The following is a 13,861-nucleotide window of genomic DNA, read 5'->3' as shown; positions in this document are numbered from 1 at the left end:
CAGAACCCCCGGGGGGCCAATGCATCTTGTGCAGGGGCTGGGCCCCAACCAGCACAGAGCCTGTCTCCCTCTCCTCTGCCCTGGAAGCGCTCTGTGCTGAGCACGGCCGTTAGCTCCCTGCCTAGGGAGGCACCTGCCTCTAGGTTGCTGCCAGACAGGGGAGTTGGCAGTTGGAAAGACCCAGAAACCCACCCATTTCTCTGAAAGAACATTGAAAAGATGTGACCACAGATCCCATGAGTTTACTGAAATGTCTTTAAAACAAATGGCTTGAATGGATTTCTCCCACCCCTTCTCTCCACTGAGCCACTCATTGGAAAACAGCAGCTCAACGGGCCACACTCGGGGCTGCTGGGGCTTGATGGAAACTGGGTCTCAGCTGCAAAGCCAGGCAAGAGGCACTGGGATAAAGGCAGCTTTGGTCAGGAGAAGATGAAAAATGACACACAGGCAACGAAGGGTTCGTGGGAGTCCACTATCAGATCCAGGAACGCTCAAATGCCCTCAAGCCCTCTACCATTGGTGGCTTTCTCTGCACCATGGGTCTCCCTTCCTCCTGCTCCTCCCTTTGTCCCTTGCCTTGAGGGCCCTGCCCTGAGCAGCTGCTTTTGCACACACTCTTACTGGGCAGCTGGAACGGACAGGTGGGGTCTTCCTGGACAACACAAATTGCTTAGAAAATCAGGCAAAGGAGCAGGAGTGGGAAGGTATGTGACTCACCAGAGATGAGAGCTGGAAGGGCCCGGGGAAATCAGAGTTCAAGACTCCCTGACTCTTAGCGATGAAGACTCTTAAGCCCAGAGAGGTGTGCTGATGTGCCCAAGGTCACACAGCTATGGGTCCTTGTCCTCTTGTTGGCTGCATTCCAAGCCTCATTCATTCAACCATTACTTCTCAAGCACATGCTATGTGCCTAGATTCTGGAACTCAGGCTTAGGCTCCTAGGTGATGCCCTGATGAAAACTGAACTCTGCCCCAGAGGCTTGCAAGACGGGGAGTCACCCATCCCTCGGCTCTCCCCTCCCCACTTGGTGAGGACGTGCCCTGCCATCACCAGGGAAGACTCAGAGCAGAGAGGAAGTGAAAAAGTGGGAGAAAGAGCAGGAAGGACTGGGGAACACTGGGCACAGCCTGGAGGAGAGGGACCAAGGTGAAGGGTACCCCAGCAGGTAGGTCGAGCAAGAGAAACCCTGTCCTGGGAGTCTGGGGCTGCCACTGGCACCTGTGTCCTGAGGACCCTGGACCAGACATGCTTATCTATGCCTACTTTTTCCTTCTTATCACAAAGTACATGTTCTCCGCAGAAAACAGAAACCAAAAAAAGAGAGAAAGAAAGAAAATAGAAATCATCCATGATCCCTCCAGGAAAATTATTAACTATTAACATCTGTCTAGTTTTTTTTTTCCCTGTTCAAATATGGGATCATTCCGTACCTACCGTTTTTTCTCACTGAGCTAGAGAAGGTGAACGTTTCTCCTCATTTAACATTTTTCCAGCCCTACCTTCCCTCATTACTGTGGAGCAGTCCATGTACATGGAGTATGTGAGTTTATTCAACCAGTTCCCTACTGGTGGCCCTTAGGCTGTTTCCCTCTTCTTGCTGTGAGAAAAGCCCCACAGCTGGGCCCCAGGATGAGCAGCTCCAGGCCCCCACAGGATGGTGCTGGAGCCCGGGGGCTCCTGGCTCTCTCTAGGGTTCATTCTCCCCCAGCAGAGGCGGAGCCTTGTGCAGAACATGGGGAGGGGGGTAGGGAGGGGGGTCCTGCCCTTCTCCACAGCTCTCAGACAGGGAGTGATTTCCAGTGACTCTCAAACTTGCATTGGCAGGAAGGAGATGGGTGAATGCAGGTTTCCAGGCCCTACCAGACATTCTGAAGCAGCTGGTCCAAGGCAGGGCCCAGGAGCCCATGGCTGAGCAAGCCCCATCATGGCCAGCCCCAGGAGATCCCGAACCTCCCTGCACTCAGAGAAGCCCTGCTCTCGAGGATGAAGCCCAGCGGTGCTCCTCCAACCTGAGCAGGCAGAGGCAGCACCTCGGAGCTGGTTAAACTGCAGAGTCCTGGGCCCCACTCCAGAGATGCTGACTCCGCGGAGGGAGGGAGGGGCGCCCTGAGATTCTGCTTTTCTAACCTGTTCCCAGGGGCTGCTGCTGGCTCACGGGCCACACTCAGGAGCGCTCAACTAAACCCGTGTGGGTACCATGTGCAGGTGCCGGCGACGGGCACTGTGCCCTGGCCGCTCAAGGTGTGCTCCGTGAGCCACGTCCCGGGGAGCAGATCTGGGGTCCCAACCAGCCTCAACGGGAATCTGCATTGGCAAGCTCCCTGGGGATCTGAGTGCCCATTAAAGCAGCACTTTTAATTTTTAAATTTTTTATGGCAGCACCTCGAGGCTTGCAGGATCTTAGTTCCCTGACCAGGGATCGAACCTGAGCCCCCTGAAGTGGAAGCTCGGAGTCCTAACCACTGGACCGCCAGGGAAGTCCCTAAAGCAGCGCTTTGCTGAGACCTTAACCCCATCCTCCTAACACTCCTCAGACGCAGGTCAATTATGCCCCTGATTTTCCGGCTGAGATTCTGCAGCTGTGAGGTTAAATGACTTGGTTAAGGTCTCACAAGTGCTGCCAGCAGGAGCTGCAACCAGAAGCGGTACGGTCCAGCTCCAGAGCCCCTCACCCCCAATCACAACACCCCCTGCGGATTCCTGTTCAAGCCCCACAACCGCTGTGAGAGGTGGCCTCGGACTCTGCACTTTACAGATGAGACCTCGGAGACCGCGGTGGGGGGTGGGGAGTCAGACCCACCGCTCCGAAGCGCTCCCCGGGAAACGGCGGGCCGGGGGGCCTCCCCGTCTGCTGCGTCCACGCCTGTGCTCTTCCCTCCCAGCCCACTCGCTCTGCGGCCCAGGCCGGGGTAGGGGTTCCGCCTCCTAAGCCCGCAGGCTCTGCGGACACAGTCGGGGGGCAGGAAGTGGGAACCGGGGCGGAGCAACCAGTTTAGTTGGGTCTGAGGACATTCTTTTCTTCGCAGCCAGACTCAGCTCAGTGGGCCTTTTGAAAGGCAGCAGAGAATAGCCGTGCTCAGCCCAACGAGGCCGGCCCCTTTCAACCTTCCACTTGCTGCCATTTCCAATTACAACTTCAGAGGGCTCCTATAATTTATACATCCCAAGATGCACTGCTCCAGCTGCTTTATGATGGGCGTTCATTACATCATTAAGGTTAAACTTTTATAAAGTCCTGAGCAGGTGGTGGGCTGGGCGCCCCGGCTTAGTTACCGCCGCCGGAAGCCTGCCGAATAGGGTTCACCTGGGGTGGGGGCGGGTAAGGCTCTCTGAAAGGGCCAAGAAATGGAGAAGGTGGCCCCAGAGCACGGGGGCCCTCTGTTAGCTGTTTATTAAACTGCACGGTAGAGCGGGCAGGCAGCAAGGAGAACAATCTTCAGCAGCTCAGCACCACTGGCAGGGGGCATGGGGGTGAGAGGAAGCCTCCTGTGCTGCCTGCCAGGGCGGCGAGGTGCGGGGTCTGAGCCACAGACAGGCCCACGCACGCGCAATGGCCAAGGAGTGGGCAGGCTCGTCCTCTCAGCACCAGGGGGGCCACAGGGGGTCTTCCTCTTGTAGGAACCTGTCTGTCCTTCCTGTGGTTCACGGGGTCCCCGAACCTGATGCAAGATGGGGGAGCAAGAAGGAACACCCCGAGAGCAGGGGCCAGACAAACGGGGGTCCGAGGCCCTGCCTCTGGCAGGTCCCTTCAGTTCTCCAAGGAAGCTGAGATCCTCAACCTGTCCCTCAGCTGTCAAACACACGCGCCTCCCTCCCAGGGCAGTGCCCCAGCACAGAGCATGGTGAGCGCCTACCGCGCAAGACAGGTTGCTATCCTTCGCATTAAATGAGTCACCACGCCGCGTAGAGCACTGAGGAAGGTGCCTGGCAGAGAGGACTGCTTTGCTATTGTTGCTGTTGTTACACTTGTCTGTATGTGTCAGTCCTTGACCTGGGAACTCTCTGAGGAAGTGGTGGTAACTTTTCTGATACCCAGCTCCAGGCACGGAGGTAAGCATGCAGTAGCTGCTTGACAAGTGTCCCTGAGAACGGGTGGACGGGAGTTTACAAGTGGCAGGACCATTGCCTGCTCCGCAATCTGGCCCCAGTCCTGGGGACGGTGTCGGCAGAAGACCAAGTTCTCTCAAAGGTATGAGGCTGAAACCACCTCTTGAGAAAAATTCCTTGGCTTCCCAGGAGGAAAGAGACTCCAGATGCGCCTGGTTTTTCTGGCTCCGGGACGCTGGGGTTGACTCTGGCCTTCTCCTTCCACACGTCCCTGGAACCGAGGAGGACGGGGAGGGTTTGCTGCGACGGGAACCTCCAGCCTCAGGTGGGGCTTTGTGGCCCCGCAGGCTGGCCTCCTTCTCCAGTCGCTGCCCCAACCGACAGGCTCCCAGGGCTGGAACAGACCAGACGGGACTCTGGACTTGTCAAGGCTGCCAGTGTTCTTGGCTGTGAGGCGAAGTCCTGACTGCCATGCTCAGGATCACAAGCTCACCCACAGGCCATCTTCCCACAGCGGAGGGGAGCGGGAGGGGCTGGGGGGCTGCCACTTGGCACAGGAGGGGTCAGAGTCTCTAAGGAAAGACCTGGCTTCCCCCAAAGGCCTCAGGGGAGGAAAAGGTGGACCAAAAAAAAAAAAAAAAAGGCAGCCGGATGGAAGAGGCGCCAAAGGGAAGGAAACCAAACGAGGAGAGGAACCAAAGAAGGACGGCCAGCCTCAGAGAGCGCTGGGGCGGGAACAGGGTCAGTGCCAGAGGGACACTGAGACCCTGCCAGCCCCGAGAAGTGCCAGGGGTGGTGCAAGGGTTGCCTGGCTGCAGGACGCAGCCTCAGGAAAGGGAGGGTCCTCTCAGTTTAGCACTGCCTGGGGGGACAGAAGAGTAGACAGCAGGTAACACTGACAGTGCTCTTGGCATTGGGTGGAACTTCCAAAGAGGTAGCGTCTCATTTGATCCTGACAGCCGCCCAGTGTGCCATATTCCACGAGAGCCCCCATTTTAGAGATGAGGAGGAAACCGAGGCTCTGAGAGGTTAAGTGACTTGCCCAAGTAGTAGTGGACTCGAATGGAGCTTTATGCTAAAGTCCATGTCTGCAGGCCTATGTTACACTGAATTTAAAGAGAAAGAAAATGAATCAGAGGTGGGTGATGGGAGGAAGGAAAGGGCAGCATCGTCTTGGAGACCCGGCAGTCCCGAGCGGGCCAGGTGGGCAGTGCCAACTGGGAGGTGGCGCATCCAGTGAGACTGCAAAGGCCAGGACAGTGCCCTCGGCTGCTGGGCCCAGGGCTGCCGGGAGGTCCCGCAGCTGGCCTGAGCTGCAGCAGGGCAGCTGTCCCAGGGCAGGGCAGGAGCGTGGAGGAAGTGCCTGATGTAATCCCCGCCTGCAGAGGGTGGAAACTTGGGAAGTGAAACCAGCTGTCACCTCACTGCAGCCCGGCCACAGATTTCCAACAGTCATGCCAGGCAGGCCTCGCCCCTACCCACAGTCTGAGGCCTCTGCCCTCCTCTCCGGGGCCCGGGGGAGCCCTGGAAGCACACGTTGCGCTCCCCACGTCCAGCTCGGCGCTGAAACGTGCTCGGAGTAAAGCTGATGAGAAAGCAGAGGGTTTCTAGCCAACGCCCTGGGAAGCCTGCCACCGAGAGGCTGACAGTCTCACTGCTTTCCGGAACAGAGGCAGGGCTCACCTCTTCACCAGGCTTTCTGCATATTTTGAGGGGTGAGGAGAGGTCCCGGCAGCTGTGTGGTGAGCTACCCTCCTTCCTCACCAAACCCTGCCTGAAGCGACCTGGTCAGGCTGCACAGGCGTGTGGGAGACCAGGGGGGTGGTGAGGTCCAGAACCCCAGGTGGGCCCCACGCACTTCCACACAACCCAAGGCCCCAGCGCAGGTGGGGCGGCCTCCAAGGGCCCAGGCACCGGTCAGCCAACCGGGACACCGGACTGCGGTCTGGCCCCCACTCTAGGGACCTCCTGCCCAGCTCTTGGCCCAACAGGGTCCTTGAGCAAGGCCTTCCAGCTGGCAAACCATGGAATTCACTAGCCCATCCGGGCAACTCACAGGGTGGGTGCAGATGCCCCGGCCCGGGACTATGCCCCGTCTTAAGCATTCCTGGCCTTCACGCCAGCTCCTGAAGTTTTGAATCTCACACACAAGCAATTCTAACCCTTGATCAGTACGGTGTCTTTCCCATCCAGCATCACCTCTGAGCATGGGGGCAGCCCATGAAGGAGGGACAGAATCATTGTTGCTCTTATACAACTGGGGTGACTGAGGCTCAGAAAGGCTGAGTGACTCATCTGAAGTTGCCCAGCAGAGCCAGGGGCAGAATCCAGGCCCAGCACCCTCCACCTGCCTTGCTGTCTCCCTAAAATCACCCATCTTAGGATCCCAGGAGTGGGTACTCCTGGTCCCCATGGCAAAGGAGGGCGCCCGACACATCAGGCCAGACAGGCGAAAGGTTTGAGGCGTTGGATAAATATACAGATATCTGATATACAGGCCAGAGGAGATGGAGAGAGATGAGAATTACAGGAAGAACGAGACCAGCATCCTGTATCTCAAGGCCGCTGGAGTCCAGGAGGCCCTGCCCTCTATTAGCCGAGCGCCTAGAGCACATTTCTAAACCTCACCTATAAAATGGGTTAATACCACCTGCCTCTCGCGTGAGCTCACGCATGTAAAGGACTTAGCGTGGCGCCTGGCATGTACACTCAGTAAGTGCTATTTGCCATCACCGTTAGCCTTCGATGAGGACACGGATTAGTGAGGGGAACAAGCCACGAACGTTTAACAACACACGCTCAGAGGGGCGCCAGTGCTCTGTCCCCTGAGCACGTCACGCAGGACAGTCCTGGAGTGCAATGGGGCTGGAAGAAAGGCGTCAAAGGAGAGGGGCGCTGTGTGGACCTGAAGGAGAGGCAGGGCTCACAGAGCAGAGGGAGGGGTTTCAAACTCTGGCTTCCCACCTACTTGCTGTGTGTCCTTGGGCAGGTAACTCACCCTGTCTGAGCCTCCTGTAAGACAGGGGTAGAGGGATGGGGGGAGTAGAGGGATACCTAGTACAAGGAGTAAATGGGATCCTTTCTACACTGTATGCTGTGCCAGGTTGAGTTCCCCGAATTCACTATGGAAACTATTGGTTTATTCATAATGGAAACTATTGATATTATTACTGTTATTTTGTGGCTGAGCAAAGGCTCCTGGAGACAGATGCCCTGAGGCCTCCCGACCCCCAAACCTGAGAGGGTTTGGCAACAGCCAAGTGCAGGGCGCTTGTCCCTGGGGTGGGGGTGGGGGCCAGAGGAGCAGCCCCACCAAGCTCACCCCACAGTGAGGCCTGCCCGGCAGGCGCAGCCATGTGCTGGGAGGTGCAGGGTAGACTGTCTATAGAAGAGACATCAATAATAAATTAACCTCAAGTAAGTCCAGGAACATCAATCATAAATTAATTAAATGGCTCCAGGAGACACGAGGACAAGGGGCCTCTTTGGGATGAATCAGAGGCGGCATCCTGCCTCACCTTACACGGCACAGCCCACCCTCTCTGGCCCCCGCCTGCAGGCCCTGTGGCCAGGAGCATCTCCAGGTGGAGGAACTGGTTCTCAGGAGCAGCTCCCCAAACACAGGTGAAGATAAGCCCCGCTCTCCCCCAACCCCTCCCCATCCCCATCCCCTCTCCCCTCCGGCCCACCCCACCCCCAAGGCTCAGAGAACTCTCAAATGCCCAGAGGGTTTTGATGAAACTTCCCAGAATAGTAACCCCCTGGGCTGAACTCAGGCAGGAGAAATTTCAAGGGGTAATTTGGTGAGAAAATGATCAAACACCGGGAAATAAGTGCTAAGAATACTGGAACCCCCTCAGCGGGTCTTCAGGGACGAGAACAGCCTCCTTCAGGGGATCCCCAACAGCCTCCCACTCACACTCTGGGCCTGCAACCCACCAGAGTCAAAGCAGCTGAAAGTCAAGTGTGGGAGCCGCATCAGAGGCAGGGAAGAGGCCCTGTTCCGGGGCCCGCCTCTACTGACCAAAGTGACAAACCTCGGGGCCTCCACCTCCCCTCCGTAAGCAGTCAGGGTGGTCTCTCCCCGCCCTCCCCAGGGCGGCCCCTGCCCCCGGTTCAAGCCCTCCAAACCCGGCACCTGCCCGAGACTCCAGCTGGCCTCCCCACTCCTGCCCCCCCGACCCCCGGTCCCGCCGGCCCTGGCTGCCAGACTCTCGCTCAGAACACTTGAGTGCCTGCCCACGTTCACGGGCCAAACCTTCAGCCTCACTGTCGTGGCTCTTGGGGACCCAGCCCCAACTCACGATCTCAACTTTTCATCACTCCCGTTTCCGGCGCCCATAGTCAAGCCAGAGCACAGACGGTCAGCCCCTCGCTTTCCCAGCCATACCCCCCGTTGCTGCCGTTTCCTCTACGATCACCTGGCTGGCCCAGGTTAAGGGTCACCACCACTTAAGTCTCCCCTGATCTCCTTTGACCGCCAGTGGCACCCGCCTCTTGACGTTACAGCGTAGACCTCTGTGTCCGTCTCATATCTTCTCAATAGATTGTGGACACCAGAATCTACACCGTAGAGGTGCTAGTGTGTCCACTTCATCTTCATGACCCTCAATGACCCCAACCCTCTGGTGGATGCTCAAGAAATACCTATCGACTCCGGAGTCGGAGTGGAACCACTCCCCAGGGGCCAAAACATTATCTCGCGTGTGATTCTATTAACAGATAGGCCAGATTCCACCCATGCCAAGGGTAGGGTGGAGCTGATTTCTCTATCGAGAAAAGGGACGTGACCTATGACATCCCCCCTGGTGCTAACGTATGCAGATCATGATGTAACTGCTTTCAGGCATGGGATTCTTACAACAACCCCTGTGGGAGGTTTTACTGCCCCCATCTTACAGATGGGGAAACTGATGTGTAAAGAGATAGCAGGATTCAAACTCGGGTCTGACTTCAGAGTCCCAAGTCGTAAGGCCTCTGGGCCACAGTGCTCTCTTCTGTCACCCGGGCGGACTGTCCCCCGGTGACTTCCCAGTGGGCTTGGGGAGGAGGCGGAAGCAGGCGTGTGTGAGTACATAGGGGCGGCAGAGAGCCACACCCCCAGCCTGGGCGTCCTTCTAAGGAATACTGAGAAAGCAGAAAGGTTGCTCTCGTAAGAATCACATGGAGACGTTAAACTCACCCTCCTGGAGCTGAAAGGAGACCTCCCCCCGACTCCCACTGTTCTCTCCTGCTTCGTGGGGCCCAGCAACACCCCACTGCACACACCCACTGACACCAGGCCAGCCAGACACAGGAGCCCACAGGCTCCCCCGCCACCAGGCGCTCCGCACCCCCTCAGCCCTCACTTCCCACAGAAACGCTTACTTACGGGCACACGCGGCTTTGCACACGTGCAATCGCCCGGCAGCCATGCAGTGACAACGGCCCCACCCCTGCCCGTCTCCACCGTGATCCTGCAGAGGACTTGGGCACTCCTGCCCACCAAACCACTCCCCTCCACATCACCTCCCTGGACCCCCCTCAGCAGCCGAGAGTCCCCCACAGGGAAGGGGCTTTCCTGGATCCTCCTCGCCTACACGCCCAGTGTCCCGTCCACCCAGGGAGATCCAGTCCAGCCAAAGTCGGTATCAGAAAGGAAAAAGAAAAATCAAGATTAACAGTCTTTAGCCCTACCCGCTGAGATGTAACCACATCCCACAGTGTCCTGGGCTCCATGGCTCTAAAAGATTTATTGTCCTCTGACCACACGCTCATTGAAATTTCCCCAGCGCCACTCACCCAGTCCACTAGACTGTAATGTAAAGCGATTCCAGAGAGAAACGGAACTCAGATGGAACGCGGGCCAACAGGCGATTAAACCCTAAGGGGGATCCCTTTCTGGTCCCGGCGAGGGGGACTGCGGGGAGGGTCCGGGCCTTCAGCTGTGGCCCAGGAAGCCTCTGTCCAAAGATGCCTGATTCCCTGGCACCCCTGAAGCTGAGCCACCGGGCACCATGATTTATGAGGTGGCTGAGGAAGGAAAGGTTGCCAGGAGCTGAGTTAAGCAACTTTTGGAGAAACATGGACAAAGAAATAGGAATAGGACTGAGGACCAGAGTTGAAAACAATCTCAGCTCCAGAGAGCCACTTGCCCTCGATGGCCACTCCTGCGTTACCAGCCCCCTGCCCCAGCTGGAATCTGCTCAAAGGCAGCAGCTGTGCAGCACGATGAGGGGTGGTGGCGACCTGGCTGGGCTCCCTGTGGCCTCAAACCCTGAGGACTCAGAAGAAAGCCCTGCTCTGCTTTTGGGAACCAGAGGCCAATTCCTCCTGTCGATGTCTCTGATCTGCCCCACCTGGCACCCAGCTCTGCTGTGCAGAGTCCCAGCATCCCAAGCAGATGGCAAGGGGTGGCTGCAAAGGGGTGGCTCCTGGATCCCCAAACCCTGAGGCTGAGCCACAAATCAGAACAAACAGGCGGAGGTGTGGAGGGTGAGCTGAGGGGACGTGAATGCTGAATATTCACATCAGGGAGGCCTGAGGCTTCCTCTTAATGGACTTGCACTAGGAGAGCTTTCCAAGCAGGAGCTGAAGTGCTGGAAACTCCTGCGGAGGCAGCCAAAGGGGCCCAGGGAGCACGTGAGACAGGCCTCGGACACCCCACGGATGACCCGGGAATAAGTGGCCGAGGAGGCACTTGCAGCGCCAGGCGGTGTCCAGGCGGCAACCCCTGGGCAGGTGGCTGGGGGGGCCTTGTCCTCTTTCTCCCCTTGTGGCTTGACACTGCAGCATGGACACAGGACAAAAACTTTCTGCCTCGGGACCAAGCTTGTGAAATGGGTTGCTGGCTAAGGCAGACACTCACATGGAATGCTGGAGAAACCGGGCCTGGGTTCACGGAATCGTGCTTTTCAGTGCAAAGCCTTCTAGCCGTGGGGTATGTAATCCAGGCTCTGCAGCCCATTATCAGGAACTAGGCCCCGGTGGCAGAAAGTAAAGCAACTGGCAGCCACCCTCAGCTTCTCCACCTGGGAAGGCCCTTCAGGCAGAAGTGGGCCCACGTCCTGGGGAATTCCTGCTACACCTGTCTGCCCTCAGACACCCCCCTATGAGGGTGCCCATCACCCCTTCTCCTTGCCCCGTGTATCCGAGGGCATCCCCCATGGGCCCCAGCCTCCTGCCAACCAGCCTCAACCTCGCTCACAGGACCACCCAGCCCTGCATCCCTCTGGTGACTCTGACCCACTGGGCTTTCTCCAGGCCACAGCCCCCCAAACTCTGATGGGGCCGCTCCCCACCCCCAGCCTCTGAACCCAGAGCCAAAGGAAATTCTCAAGAGAAAGTGCACACTTCCAAGTCTCACTCCCATCCAGGTACCCCAGATCTGTCAGCCAAGGACACCTCCCAGCCCTGCGCGGCCACGAGCACGTCTGCAGCCCCCGGCGAAGGGCTGCCTCTTGCTCTGGCCACTCCTGCAGGATGCTACAGTTGCTGCGGCCACGGCCACGCTCGGACAGTCCTCGGAAGCCCTGGGGCCTGGTTCCTATTCGGCAGCTGACTCACAATGTCAACAGATCCCACTTTCCCCACCAGGAGCCCTTACTTACGCTCAGGGCCTCTAATTCCCTATGACAGGCCCTCAAACTTCCGGCTGCCTTCCTCCCCAGTCACGTTCCACGCTTCCATTTCCTCTGCCTCCTGCCGTGGTCTCTTTACCTGATGAAAATCCCTGACCTTTGGACAGCCTTTCACAAACGGTTTCCACAGCGACCATCTTTCATCCTCTGCTACCACTTTCTGATGTGGCTCTGAGAGGTAAAGTCACCTGCTCAAGGTCACACCGGCAAGACTGCAATTCAAGTTTTCTGGCCCCTGATGCACTGGACAACACTCTAGCTTTGAGGAACCTCAGCAGCATCTCCAAGCACCCACTTTGGCAAGTGAGCTGCCACCCCCACCCTAGTCTCCCATACCCTCAACTTGGTCTTTCTGGACTCCTAAAGGTCTTCTCTAGGCCCAGCCTCATTTATTCTTCTACCCCCAAGAGATCCACAAAGACCTAACAAATTCCCCCACATCCTAAGGCTTCTCTGGGGGTCGTAAATTGCCCCTCTGTGAAGTAGAACACATGTGATGCTGAGTGTGACCCTCACCCAGAGCTTCTCAAAGGACTGGTGAAGGCAGACGCAACCCTAGCACACTCCTGGTGGCTGCAGACTCATCTTTCAGACATCACCCAAATGATCCTCTGGACCCAAAGGCTTCCAAGCATCACAGAAGAGAGGCAACTCCCAGACACCCAGGAGCGAAGGAAAAGGCAGGGCCCGGGAACTACAGATGGATGGAGCAACACCCCCCCCCCCCCCCAACCAACATGACCCACCTCTCAGCCCTGCACATTCCTCAGGACACATGTTCAGGGAGAGTGAACAGGGCTGAGAACTGTCCACCTCTCCTCTCCTCCCCAAAGCTGGATGAATTCATGAGCCCAGGACAACGCTAGGACAGGTCTCCATCTGGGTCACCATCAGCGTCCTCAGGGTAGAAGCATCTCCAGGCATCTCTCTTTCACGTCCATTATAAAGGACACCAACCTTCTCTCAGCTTTCTGCCTTCCTCAGTCCAGCGTACCCAACAGATATTAAAGCTGGGCCCGCAGTGCCAGAGGCAATGCCCCCTCATCGTCACCAGAGTGGGAGGATGGGCATTTACCCTTCCCATCCACCAGGGTCTGAGGGCCATGGATTCTCCCCTCGCAGGGCCAGGCTGCCCCGGCACCACGCTGTGCCAGGGCCATTTCTCACAGTCACGCTAGGAACTCCTGCCACACTGAGGACACGAATTCTTCAAGCCCTGGGTGCCATCACTCCAGACCATGTCAAAGCCAGAACCATCCGACACCTTATTAATGAGAGCACTTCGTCACACCCCTGCCAGGGGCACCACCATGCGCCCACAAGCTGGCCACCGCCACTCCAGAACCAGTCCAAGTGTCGAGCCCATCACCAACCTGCACTGAGGGCTGCGCCCGCCTCACACCTGGGCAGCCACCACCGCACCAAGGTGGGGGTGAGTCTTCTGACACCCGTGCCGGGAAAACCACGCTGCCGGTGCCAGACCCACGCTGCCCACGCCCGTGCCACGGGTGTCACCGTTCCCACACTGGTGCCAGGGGCTCCACGGATCTCACACCTGCCACACCGCGCGCCCTGGACACTGCCCAGCTGCCGCACCGCTCACACCATGCCCGAGTCCGGGGCCCGGCCCGCCGCACCCGCGGCCCCCCTTACCTCCAGCCCGCCGCAGGGCTCGGCCCGCGGCCGCCACCGCGACCGCCACCTCCATCCTGGGCTCCCCAAGGCCCCAATTCACTAACGCCGCTTCCGCAGGGCGCCGGCGCCGGCGCGAAGGCCGCCTCCGCCCCCCGGGGGACGTTGCGTCCTTTACGTAAACCCCACTCCGCCGCCAGCGGTGACCATGGCGACGACCGCGGGGCGGCAGCGCCCCCTGGTGCCAGGGAGGGGAGCGGCGCCGAGGCAGGAGTGAGCAGAGTCTTTCGCGGGGCTCCACGCGTGGGGGCGGTGGGCGCAGGACTCCAGCCGCCGCTGCAGCTTCGTGGGCGGCCGGGAGGGGCAGGACCGGCCGCGCTGCATGCGGGGAACGGAGCCGCCTGGGTCCCCCTCCTTCAGGCCCCGCGTGACCGGGTTCAGCGTGGGAGAGGCAAAAAAGCATGAAGGATCACTGGAGAACTGGTTCATTTGGGGGGAGGAAAGAGAGAGATGGGTTCCACCTCCTCGGGGTGCTGAGCGCTCCTTGGGGGGGAGGGAT

The 13,861-nt window shown here is 58.4% G+C and overlaps 1 protein-coding gene across 2 annotated transcripts in view; it reads right to left on the bottom strand.

Moving 5' to 3' along the window:
• The window catches only part of DAGLA (diacylglycerol lipase alpha), a 61,490-nt gene extending 48,063 nt beyond the window's left edge, over nucleotides 1–13,427 (bottom strand). The window contains exon 1 of one of the 2 annotated variants that reach the window (XM_059069268.2): nucleotides 13,324–13,427. The gene's annotated coding sequence lies outside the window, so the exon portion shown is untranslated. The remainder of the gene's footprint in view (nucleotides 1–13,323) is intronic. The other variant, XM_067037393.1, reaches the window with a different exon arrangement.
• Nucleotides 13,428–13,861: the final 434 nt, after the last annotated feature.

The sequence above is a fragment of the Kogia breviceps genome, chromosome 7 (assembly GCF_026419965.1).
Source record: "Kogia breviceps isolate mKogBre1 chromosome 7, mKogBre1 haplotype 1, whole genome shotgun sequence".
Classification (NCBI taxonomy): domain Eukaryota; kingdom Metazoa; phylum Chordata; class Mammalia; order Artiodactyla; family Physeteridae; genus Kogia; species Kogia breviceps.
This window is presented reverse-complemented; position numbering and strand designations above follow the sequence as displayed.